Source organism: Artibeus jamaicensis, unplaced genomic scaffold (assembly GCF_021234435.1).
Source record: "Artibeus jamaicensis isolate MK-2021 breed Jamaican fruit bat unplaced genomic scaffold, CSHL_Jam_final scaffold_1283, whole genome shotgun sequence".
Classification (NCBI taxonomy): Eukaryota; Metazoa; Chordata; class Mammalia; order Chiroptera; family Phyllostomidae; genus Artibeus; species Artibeus jamaicensis.
This window is the reverse complement of record NW_026522028.1, coordinates 13,311,760-13,324,578: the sequence shown is the minus strand read 5'-3', so window position 1 is coordinate 13,324,578 and position 12,819 is coordinate 13,311,760.

Below are 12,819 nucleotides of genomic sequence, written 5' to 3'. Positions count from 1 at the left end.
TTAATAAAGCACTTTACATTTTCTTCCTCAGCCTGAAAATAGCTTTGTGATTTCAGTCTTAATATTACAGAGTAGGCCAGCAGTCAGATTTTAAAGTATGCCTGGGGTCCCTTGCCTAGTAACCATTCAAGTCTAGGTTCTAGCATTTGGAATTTGCTATCTGAAAGCGGACATCAGGGATTCTTATCCGTTTTTGCACCTTGAACTTGTTTGGCAGCCTGGTGAAACCTGTGACCCCTCTTCAGAAACGTGTTTTTCAATACATGAAGTGGAAGTAATTATAAGGAAACAAGTTACATGGTTCTTCAAAAACTTACGATTTAATATTTGTGTTTTAATAACTTGTTACACAGCTGGATCTAGTGGTGGATTGAATACCATAATTTTGAAGTAGTAATTAGCACAGATATTTATAAGATCTGCACCAACTGAAATGTAATAACACATCTGATTTCTACTGATAAAGTCATAGATACTGCCAGTACTAACACATCTTACCACCTACGTTCATGTTTAAAGGAAATGCAACTTTTCAGGTTTAGGAGTTAGTGAAAATGAAGATAGAAATGATTTCCCATCCAAGTTTAGGGACACATAGAATTCTGTCTATGGGCCTCCGGTTAGGAACACCTGTCCTACAGTTTTTGCTTTTATTCAGGTGGTGGGGAAGGGTAGCTGGGTCCTTTTCACCCTGAAGTCAGAGCCTCAAATCGGTACTGGCAGATGAGTTTTCCTCAGCCAGAACCATTTAAAATCTCAATGAACTAGTGTGGTCATTCCACTAATTCCTGCTTTACTCATTATTTTTAAAAAATGAGAAAGAGATCATGGGCAAGAAAATAGTCCAGAGCTTTTGGAAAGCCATGTGAGTACTCTTGGATGTGATTTCCCTGGGAAATCATGATAAATGCGACTGGACAGGTAGGCTCATCTGCACCGGGGTCCTGGAGACACTCTGGCCAGCTCACTGATGCAGATGGTGTGCTCGGACAGCATCCAACAGAGTGGTGGTTATTTCAGTGTGTGATTCCTTTGTAATGAAGCATTAGGGAACAGACCCCTCTGCAACTTTGCACAACAGTATAACGAAATAAATAGCAGGGGCTCTTGCAGGGAAAGCAGACCAAACAAGCCTGGTCTATTCTGACAGAAGCGCTCCAATTTCCGGAGAGGAACAGCCTAGAGAGGAAAGCCCAGGATCGTTTGTTTAATGCTCTGTGCGTGTAGCAGATACTTAGGAGTTTAAGTGCCCTGTAAAAAGCAGTTCTCAGAATTCTATTTTCCAAGTGGAACATGGAGGAAGCAGACTGATGTGAAAAAAAAATAACAAGGTTGGGCATGTTCAAGAAGGAAACCAGTCTGATGATAAAGGGAGACGTCTCCGTGTCATCATGCATCAAGGAGGGAGTATGTCCATCCCGCACCCTACCAGGTGTGTGCTCCCGCTATGAACGAAAGCACTGTGTTCCTGAAAGGGGTCCTTCTCACTGTGATTTGTGTCTTTTGGGTTCCTTCTTGGTGCCCCTAAGGTCTGAAGAAGAGGAGAAACTCGGGTGTGGAACACCCACACTGGGAACCAGTATAGGGTCTGCAGCCATTTTGGTGTCAGCCATTTCTGTGAGTCTTGTCTCTTTTCTGTTTGCACTCCACTGTCAACTGCATCACGATGTCTCTGTCCTTGGTGATGCCCCACCCATTGGATAGAATTCTTTAAAATTTTTTTAAATTTTATTTTTAGAGAAATAATATTTCTAAATATTATTTATTTAGAAACATCCTTGTGTGGTTGCCTCTTGTGTGCCCCTACTGTGGACCTGGCTGGCAACCCAGACATGTGCCCTGGCTGGAAATCAATCGGGCGACTCTTTGGGTTGTAGGCTGATGCTCAGTCTACTGAGCCACACCAGCCAGGGCTGGATAGAATTCTTGTATGTGGCCTGCATTTTGGTCCCTGCCAGCCTATAGGGGACTGTGGCTCAGGTTTGCATACCACCCCATGCAGGTCAGGCAGTAAGGCAATGGATCCTGTCTGCTTGAGGGACACATAGCGAGAGACTGATCCTAGCTGCTTATGCCTAGTTTGAGCCTGGCCTTTGGCTCCAGCTGAGTAAATCCAGAAAGGTTTGAGCACTGAACTAATTAGGCATACTAATGAGTTGTAAAGCCTTGAACGAATGGGAAGTCATGAGGGTATATGGAAAACAAATACACAAATAAATGGGGGACACATAAATCAATAAAGTGCTTACCATAGACTGCTTGATTAATAAGTAGTTAAGGGGGAGTTGAAAAATTAGCATCTTGCAATTACAGTGAAGACTAAATCAGGCAAAAATCATCCACTGATGAAAATTCTTAGAAATTTTGAGGAGCATGTTTAATGTGGCTTTAACTCTTCCACAGATTACTTATATGAGTTGTGTATCAGTTCCCTATTGCTGCTCAAACACATTTACCACAGTCCCTTAAACAACATGAATTCTCTTACTGTTCTGGAGGTCAGAAGTCTGAAAACAGTCTTACACAGCTCAAACCAAGGTGTCTGGGGCTGGTTCTAGGGAAGAATCTATTCCCTGCCTTTTGTAGCTTCTAGAGGTTGCCTACATTTTGGGGCTCTTTTCCTCTTCACTCTCCCAGCCAGCAGTTACAGCATCTTCCAATCTCTGCATCCACTGCCTTCTCTCTGACCCCTCTGCATCTCCGTTGTAAGGCTTCTTGAGGATGCTGTTGGGCCCACCTGGACAGTCCACGATAATCTTCCCCAATTCAACGTTCTTAATGACAACTGCAAAGTTCCTTTGGCAATATAAGGTACATACAAAGTTCTGGAATTACGGTATGGTATGGACATCCTTAGGGGACCATTACTCATGTACTCAAGGATGCATGAATAATGCATCCTTATTCAAGATGCGCCCATTGCAAGAGAAAAATTTATAGTGGAGAGATTGTGCAGTACTTCAACCATGTGATCAAGATCAGCAAACAGCAGATGGACATCATGCCTCCCGCACTCTGAGAAGGGCCCATCGCCACCCTCTAGGCAGTATTTGGTAAGTTTATCATGTGAACTGACAAATATGAACAGTAGGGTTTGTTTTTTTTTAAGATTTTATTTATTTTTAGAGTGAGGGGAACGGAGGGAAAGAAGGGAAACATCAGTGTGAGAGAGGGGAACATCAGTTGGTTGCCTGTCACATGTGCCCTGACTGGACCTGGCCTGTATCCCAGGCATATTCTGTGACTGGGAATTGAACTTACCAACACTTTGCTCCATAGGACGGTGCTCAACCAAGTGAGCCACACCAGTCGGGACCAGGAATGGAAGTTTTGATACCAGTATTGCATCAATATTCAATTCACTGAGATGCTTGTTGCAACTTGGTGAGTTTGAAATTATTGTTAAACATTGAGAAAGACAAGGTAGCGCTGGTTGGTGTGGCTCAGTGGATTGAGTGCCAGCCTGCGAACCAAAGGGTCACTGGTTTGATTCCCAGACAGGACGCAGGCCTAGGTTGCAGGCCAGTCCCCAGTAGGGGGCATGCAAGAGTCAACCACACATGGATGTTTCTTTCTTCCCCTCTCTAAAAATAAATAAAATCTTTCTTAAAAATACAAGGGAGGAATGCTTTTGGCACAATTGGTCACAGAATCAAAAACCTAACAGGAATAAAGTTCAAAGGACCTGCATGGCACCCAAATAAGGGTGTGCTGCTTTTACGATCTAGCGATCTAGCGCAGGAGACAGTAAAATGTGATGTTCGAGAGGAAGAAGTTCTAGCAGCTAAATCATGTCTTTGAGGCTTTCTGAGAGAGTCGGCTCCCCAAAGGAAAAACCGTTGCTGCTGGGGCAGGGGCCGCAGGACATCATGGTGTCCTGGGAGTGGGGCTTAACCCAGGGTGTCTGCTGCGGTACAGATGAAGGAAGACGCCACCAAGAGTAAGAGGGTGGTGTGGCGGTTGGCTCTCAGTCCACACTTGGGTTCTTGGGGGTCCTGCTGGCTTAGAAACAAAAAGCCTTAAGCAAAGATCTTTTAATACCCCACTGTTCCTTTGCTGATGTTAGATGTTTGCTAAGACACTGCAGAACATGAGGGGTTTATTTCTTTTTTTCTTTCCCCATGTACTCCATGGCAGAAGAGGAATGGAGGGCGAGGCTGGGCCAGAAGCCCCCTCCCTTTTTTAATTTTAATTTCAGGCAAAGAGCCCTGTATTGTAATCTTCTAAATTTGAAAATGGGATCACATTGAAAAGCTGTTTGATTGGTTTTTTGAGAAGACTGGCTGACAACTTTCAAAGGTTCAGCTGGAACAGTAGTTTCCCTGCTCTTTAGAAATTAAGAATAGGAACCAGGACAGTGCTTCTCAAACTTGAGTGCTTAGAGGGATTTACCTGAGAACCTTAAAATAGTCTGATGCGGTAGGTCTGGGGCAGGGCCCAGGGCTCAGCATTTCTGACTGATCAGCTGACATTGATGCTGACAGTCTCTGGACCAGGCCTTGACTAGTACTGAGCTAGAGCACTGCTAAGTGAGAAATCAGATGGGTTGCATTGCAGAAAAATGCAGAAAGCTGTTGCAGGAACCACTGCTGAATTGAAATGTTTTAAATATCAATTTATTGTTACAAGCAGCCTCAAAATCAATAGATGTCGCCCTGGTAATTGTTAAAATGACTTCCTGTTTAATTCCCAAAGGTTTGAAATGTTGGCATAGATTTTGTTAAAAAGGCAATTGGATATTTAACCTCCCAGTACTCACCCAGAGGTGTTTATACCCCCAGCATTTGAAAAATGACAAAGCTGGTGGTGGACGGAACCAGTTAGTGGAGACTTTGAAGCAATGAGCAGTGCAGAAATTTCGGGAGTCCTCCCTGCAATTCTGGAAAGATACTGAGACCCTTTTCAGTCTGCAGACATTGCCTTGACAGTTAAAAGGTTCTAAACACAAGGATAAGGGGTTATGCCTTTTTTTAAAAAAAAGATTTGATTCATATTTAGAGAGATAGGGAAGGGAGAGAGAAAGAGAGGGAGTGAAACATCAATGTGTGGTTGCCTCTCGAGCTCCCCCTACTGGGAATCTGGCCTGAAACCCAGGTATGTGCTCAGAATGGGAATCAGACTGGCCACCCTTCGGTTCGCAGGTGGGCATTCAATCCACTGAGCTGCACCAGCCAAGGTGAATTATGCTTTTGATTCAACTAAACATGCAGTTTACTGAAGCCTGAATTGTACTTTGACTTCACAGGTTTAGGTAAGTTTGTTTATTTCTGTGGAGAGTAAAACTGGAACAAATTTCATTTTGTGTCTGGGTCTTTTTCACATTTATTCCAAGTACAAAGAATAATAAGGGGGAGGATTAGAGGTTTCATGATTCAGTTTTGAGAATGTACTAAAACAGCTTCTAGTAGCACTTCTTGGCCACTTTTGCCGCAGCCTCTGAAGGGGTCAAAGAAGACAATGAGATACGTTCAAGTCAGTGTACAGAGGAAGAAACACGTGGGCAGCATCTTTCACTGCAAAAAAGTAAGCAGCATAAAACACCAACCCAAAGTAGCAGGGTACCATCAGGGCTGCTGGAAATAGAAGTATGAAGGAGTGAATGTAGACTTGCCAAGGCGAAGGCTATAAAGAAGGCACACATGTTTTAGTTAAGGGATGGGGAGGGGTGGAGGTGATTTACTACAAGTGCTTTGTAAAACGGCAAACATTTAGAAGACAGCAAGACCTAATATTTATCTGTGCTGCAGCTATGTGGAAAGATAAACTGATTTTCCCACTAACCGAAAGGCCATCAGGTCCTTTGAGTCTTGTTTCTCCCCTACTGGGAGAACATCTGGGATAGTGTTAGGGTTGAATTGCCACCCCCCTCCCCTGAGAATGTTGAAGTCCCAACCCCCAGTACCTGTGAATGGGACCCTATTTAGAAATAGGGTCGTTGCAGATCAAGTGAAGGAGTGCTCCTTAGGGTGGGCCCTTATCCAATATGACTGGGACAAAAGAGGAAATTTGAACTCAGAAACCCATATAACGTGACTATACAGGGAGAATGCCATCCTACAAGCCAAGAAATGCCTGAGGATAAAGGCCTGGAACAAATCCTTACAGCCCTCAAAGGAACCAGCCCTGCTGACACCTTGATCTCAGGCCTCTGGCCTCCACAACTGTGAGAAAACATTTCTGTTGTTTAAGCAGCCTAGTGGGTGGTGCTTTCTTACAGCAGCCCCGGGAAATGAATACAGATGGTCTTCAAAATAGACAGCAGATGGAGGAGGGTTTATCTATTTGCTATTATTGTGGTAATACTATATATAACAGGCAAACCTGAGATCTCTTCTTTAGGTAGCTTAGAGCAATTTCTTAAGTAGCTTAGATCAGTAACTCTGCATTTCTTTCACCTGTCTGTGGGTTGGCTCTGCTGGGCTTTGCTCCAAGCTGTGTGTTGGGTCTAAGTCTGTTTCACATGTCTCTCAGCCTCCTCAGAGCAGCGGCTACCCGAGACGTGTTATGCAGAAAGACGGGAGTGCAGGAGGGCAAGCACGATGATGCAGACACATTTCCAGCCCCTCTCTGTGCCGTGTCTGTCACTGTCCCATCGGCCAAAGCACATTGCACGGCCAAGCCTAAGGCAGAGGCAAGGAAGTCCGCTCTGTCAATGAGGCCGTAGTCAGGATATGAATGACAGGGGAATGAAGAATCGGGACCAGTAATTCAATCTAACACATTTAACTTCAGGACTTGATGTAAAATTCAAGAAGTACTTAAGGCCCCCGGTTCAGAATTCATGGTGTTTAAGGAAAGGAAATGGTCTTACTCAGAGAGAGCAACACAAATTGTCTACCTTGACAGTGACAAATGTGAGAAGACAGTCTTAGAGCCCTTTGTCACACTTTTGAGTGGAGCAGTCCATAGATGGCCTCTTATTAGCAAAGAGATGGTGCAAATCTGAAGGAAGTAACCAAGAGCACTGACAGATACCTCATAAGTAAAACGGAGCTTTGAATTGCGTATGCAGCCTACATTGGTGTGAGATGCCAAAGGTCGTGGCTTCCTGGAAGGAGCTCCGTTCTGGAAACTTAGGAAAGTTGTCTTTTGGTGAACACACACTCGGTAATTAGGGACCCTGAAACGCAAGACCGAATTAGAAGTCAAGAGTTAAAAGGCAGCATTGTTGCTCCTTTCCTTGCTTTTAGTAGCATGATCGAGAATGGTTTGAGAAACCATCCTAAACTCCCAGGCATAAAAGTCCATAGTGCTTCACAAGTACTTAGTGATGCTACAGTATACAAGGCAAACAATGCCAACTCCTGCAAATACTACTTCATTGGATGCAGGGTATAAAAGGTTTTTTGCACATAGGCTCTGGGCTCAGACCACTGGCTGCAAATCCTGGTTCCGCCACTTCCTGGTTCTGGGATCTTGGCCCTCTGTTTCTGCTTCTGTAAAAGGGCTAATAATGACACCTCTGTCTTAGTCTTTTCAGGCTGATCTAACAGAACAGCATAAATGGGTGGCTTACACACAATAGATGTTTATTGCTCACAGCTCTGGAGGCTGGAAGTCCAAGATCTAGGTGCAATATCTGGTGAGAGCCTTTTTCCTGCTTCATAAATGGTGTCTTTTCCCTGTGCCTGTGTGATGGAAGGGTCGAAAGAGCTCTCTGTGGCCTCTCTTATAAGGGCACTAATCCTGTTCCTGAGGGCTACCGTGCACCCTTTTGACTCAGTCACCTCCCAAGGGCCCCACCTCCTAATGCCATCACATTTGCGGTTAGCATTTCAGCGTACGAACACGGAGGAACACAAACATTCAATGTACAGCAATCTCCCCGTGGATTATTAGGAACAAATGATATAATCCATGCTTAGACTGGTGTCTGGCACGGAGTAAGTGCTCCAACATGATCTCTTATTATTTACCAGCGAGTATCACGTTCCAAAATGGAGTTAGGCAAAATCAGAATTTATACTAGTGCAGCCAGACTCTAGTATTCGGAGCCACTGCTACCTGTGAAAGAAATCGGCTGGTAGGTTCTTAAAGACTGTTGTTAAATGCCATGCCCTTTTCAGTCTTTACAGTCACGAAGAACAATGATACAGAATTGGCTTTATGTGATTTTTAAGAACCTACTAGTTTGATTCTCCCAAATGCTCATTTCCAATTTCTCCATATGTCTTCAAGGTAACTGGCTATATTAAGTGAACATTAGATGGGGGCAGTAAAGAGGTTAGACGTTCTTTAATTCTTTAAAATATTTTATTTATGTTTTTATTTTTAGAGAGAGAGGAGGGGAGGGAGAGAGGGAGAGAAGCATCAGTGTGTGGTTGCCTCTCATATGCCCCCTACTGGGGACCTGGCCCACAACCCAGGCATGTGTCCTGACTGGGAATCGAACTGGCGACCCTTTGGTTCACAGGCCAGCACTCAGTCTACTGAGCCACACCATCCAGGGTAAGGTTAGATGTTCTTGATATGTCTTAGAAGGATTCACATAAGTGGGGTTTTGGTGATTTTCCATTCGTGTGTTAAAATTGGTTGATGTTGGATATTTATGTTACATGAGCTCTTGGAGAGCAGGGACTGTACCCTGTTGAGCTTTGCATCCTCAGAGTTTACCAGGCACACAGTTAGTACCCAATAAAGAGAATGAACTATAAATGATCAAAGTCATACTGTGAGGTATACATCATGAAAAAGATAACATCGGGCAGTTTGGGTATGGAAAACCTAGTGATATACAAAGGACTTAGGCCATTCAACATACCAGTAAGAATACTAAGTGATTTATGTTTTAACTCATAGCCCTGTGAAAGATATTAACAACCGAAAAATGATGGCCAGCTTCTCTTTCATGGAATGAATGCATTTAACCAAGCCGAAACCCGAAGGCCTTCAAAATTTAGAAGACTAATGTCAACATCTTCTTGGAAGAATAAGAATGCTCCAATAAATGCTACCAGGAAAAAAAAAAACCCAATGCAGAAGTTGGAAAATGTTCTCATAACTGTAGGTTTTTGTTATGCACCAAAAAGCTCCTTTAAAAAATCACTCCTTTTAAAACATCACTGCATGTGAAGGGCTAATAAACAAAAGCTGTCAGAAATTAGAAGGGCACTTGGCAAAGTGTATTAAAGGCGACCTACAACTGTATCCTTTTTCTTATCTGCTACCCACACTACTTGACTCCAGGCCTTAATTTGCATTTCCTTTAGAAATAGCCACCTCCTTGTAGACTCATTAAAAACACCCCCCCAGCTCTTCCAGTACCTTCCCACATGTTTGCTTCTCTAGGCTTCAGCTTTATTAGATGTTGCCAGATTGCTTCCCAAAGTGGTGTACCAGTTTATGCACTTCTAATCAAGGCATGAGTGCTGAAGTCGCTGCATTGCCATACTTGGCATTGTTAGACTTTAAAATGTTTGCCTGTCTGGGGGTGTGAAATGATAATTTCTCGTGGTTTAAATTTTCATTCACCTGATTACCAATGAAGCTGGGCACATTTTTAAGTTACTTGGCCAGCCACTCTTCCTGTTTGGAAAAATGCCTGTCTTCTGTCCATTGCCTGTTGAGCTTTTGTTTTCTAATTGATCTATTGTGTGCATATCTTCAGGATAGTAATCTCCTGTTGCTGACTTGTGACAAGGATCTACTCCCAGACTGCCGGTTTGAAATCTTTTTCAGAAGCATTTTGTTTTAATTATATTTTATGACCATCAGGAGACTAGCTTTGGCTGTGCTTTGTCTTTTCATTTATTAATGGTATTTTTGGATGCACATGAGTTTTTAATTTAAGTATAGTCAGATCTGTCAGTCTCTTTCCTGTATGGTTTGTATTTATTGTATCCATTTTAGAAACCTTTTCCCAGCCTAATTTTCCCTTAAATTACTATTTTTTTCAGTATTTTACACTTTTACTTTTCATCATTAGGACTTTCACCTATCTGGCATTCCCTCCTACCCCTTTTTATTTGGTAGGATGTGAGGAAGGGTTTTGTTTTCTTTTCTTTTCTTTTTCATTTTTGTTTTTGGCCGTAAGGGAAGTTTTTTCCAATGTGATCACCACTTGTCCCAATACCCTTGATTAAATTGTCCATTCATTCCCCAATGACTGGAAACGCGTTCGTTGTTCGACGTTAAATTATTCATTTATTCATCGGCCTGTTTCTGGGGCAACAGATTTTTTTGCGCTTGGAGAAGGTGATGGTGAATGGGAGCTGTGCGCCAAAAATGTGCTTTCAAAAAGGTACACAGATGGCCACAGAATGTCAGTGGATTATATAGGGCCCAGCAGAAGTGATGCCTGCTTGAATGTGGTTGGTAGGACAGTAATATGGGTGTGATAATTTATAGTTTTAATGTGAACATTTTACCTAAAAGTGTCATATGATGTGCTTCAGTGTGGTATTGTTATGCTACAGAATGACATGCTTGTGATTTTATAATAAAAGAGTTTTTAATAAAAAAGGGATGTTATTTGTGCCGGATCCCTCTATTCTATCTTATAACATTACAAAAAGGAAAGAGATGATCACAATTTAGATGAAATTTTTTTCTGGTGTCCCACTCTGTAATTTAGCTTTACATATGAAATTTAAACATTTGCAATAACAGTTATGTGGGATCAGGTATAAAAGACTAAATAACTGCATTGTAACAAATTGCTGAAGATGCTGTCAATCGACTATTTTATCAAATATGGTAGACATTACTTGTTTTTTAATTGCAGTAACAATGGTAATAACATTATATAATTTTCAGTTATACAACATTGAAATTTGATATCTGTATACACAAGAACATGCTCACCACCAAAAATCTAGTTTCCATCCATCCCCCTATGTCTCACCCCTTTTACCCAGTTACCTTCTCGTCCCTATACCCCTTTCCCTCTGATAACCACCAATCTACTGTATGTATCTATAAGTTTGTTTTTGTTTTGTTTGTTCATTTGTATCTTTTTTTGGTATTCTATATGTGAGTGGAATCACTCAGTATTTGCCCTTTTCTGCCTGACTCATTTCACTTAATATAATAACCGCAAGGTCCATCCATGTTGTCACAAATGGCAGTATATCATCTTTTCTTATGGCTGAGTAGAGTCCCATTGGAGATACGCACCACATCTTTCTTATGCATTCATCTGTCAGCGGGCGCTCAAGTTGTTTCTCTATCCTGACTCGTAAATAATGCTGTAGCGAGAATAGGGGTACATATATTTTTTTGAATTCATGTTTTCATATTTTTGGGGTAAATACCCAGAAGAGAGATTGCTGGATCATATGGTAGTTCTATTATTAATTTTCTGAAGAACTTCCACACTGTTTTCCAAAGTAGCTGCGTCAATTTGGAAGGCTTTCTGAGAGAGTCGGCTCCCCAAAGGAAAAACCGTTGCTCCCGGGGCAGGGGCCGCAGGACATCGTGGTGTCCTGGGAGTGGGCTTAACCCAGGGTGTCTGCTGCGGTACAGATGAAGGAAGACGCCACCAAGAGTAAGAGGGTGGTGTGGCGGTTGGCTCTCAGTCCACACTTGGGTTCTTGGGGGTCCTGCCAACAGTGTACAAGGGATCCCTTTTCCCCACAACCTCTGTAGCCATTCTGACAGGTGTGAGGTGATAACTCTTTGTGATTTTGATTTGCATTTCCCTGATGATTTTAAGTGATGGTCAACATCTTTACATGTGGCCTGTTGGCTGTCTCTATGTCTTTCTTGGAAAAATCTCTCTTCAGATCCTCTACCTGTTTAAAAACATTTTTTTATTGATCCAGAGCAAGGGGAAGGGAGGGGAATAGAGAGGGAGAGAAACATTGATGTGAGAGAGAAACATCAGTCTGTAGCCTCCTGCTTGCACCCTGACTGGGGACTGACTCAGGCATGTGCTCTGACTGGGGATTGAACTTGCAACCTTTTAGTTTACAGGATGGCACCCAACCAACTGCATCACCCCGGCCAGGGCCCACAATTTAATGAGGTTGTTTTTTGTTGTTGTTGAGCTTTACTAGTTCTTTCTATATTTTGAATACTAACCCCTTATCAGAAATATCATTTGCAAATATCTTCTCCTGGCAAATATTTGTGGAGCAAAACCTTTTTAGTTTGATGTAGCCCCATTTGTTTATTTCATTCTGATATTCTTTGTGCCAGAGTAACTCAGTACTATGTACTTCATGAAGGCAACAAGGTGATTGTTTACTTACTCAATAACATTAAGAATATTTTCTATACCTTAGGCCCTGGCAAAGGGACTGAGTGAACCAAGATGTGAACTGAAGGCCCTCAAAAAAGACACCCCAGTCTCCTTGGGGAGACTAACTCACAGGCATAAAACAGTGGGCTGGGTTCCCATTATCCTGCATATGGGCCCCATGGACAATTGCAGCAGTGCAAGTAACCATCTAAAATGGCCAAAAAGGGACTGAAAAAAAAAAAGAGTGTTTTGAAGCACTCAGATGGAAACTTTGATGGTTAGGTGGAAGGTACAGTGAAGAGGTAGCTGTATATTTCCCAGGTTTCTTCTTTTTCTTTTTTTATTCATCATTCCAGATAGAAATGTTTAAGGGAAACAGCAGGGAAGGGCTGCCAGGAACATAGCAATTTGGTTTACCAAGATCATTATATTTAGTACTTTAATGTCTAGCTTTTGAGGTGGGGGTGAGGGGTGTTGAATTTAAGAAAAAGTAAACAGTTGTTTTTAATTATACCATACCATGGGATTTGGTGCGCTAGCTTCAAACAACAATAATCCAGCATTTTCACCATTGCAGGAACATCGGTGATTACATAGAATTGATCATCTGAGTGGATATGATTTGGAGTTATTACAGT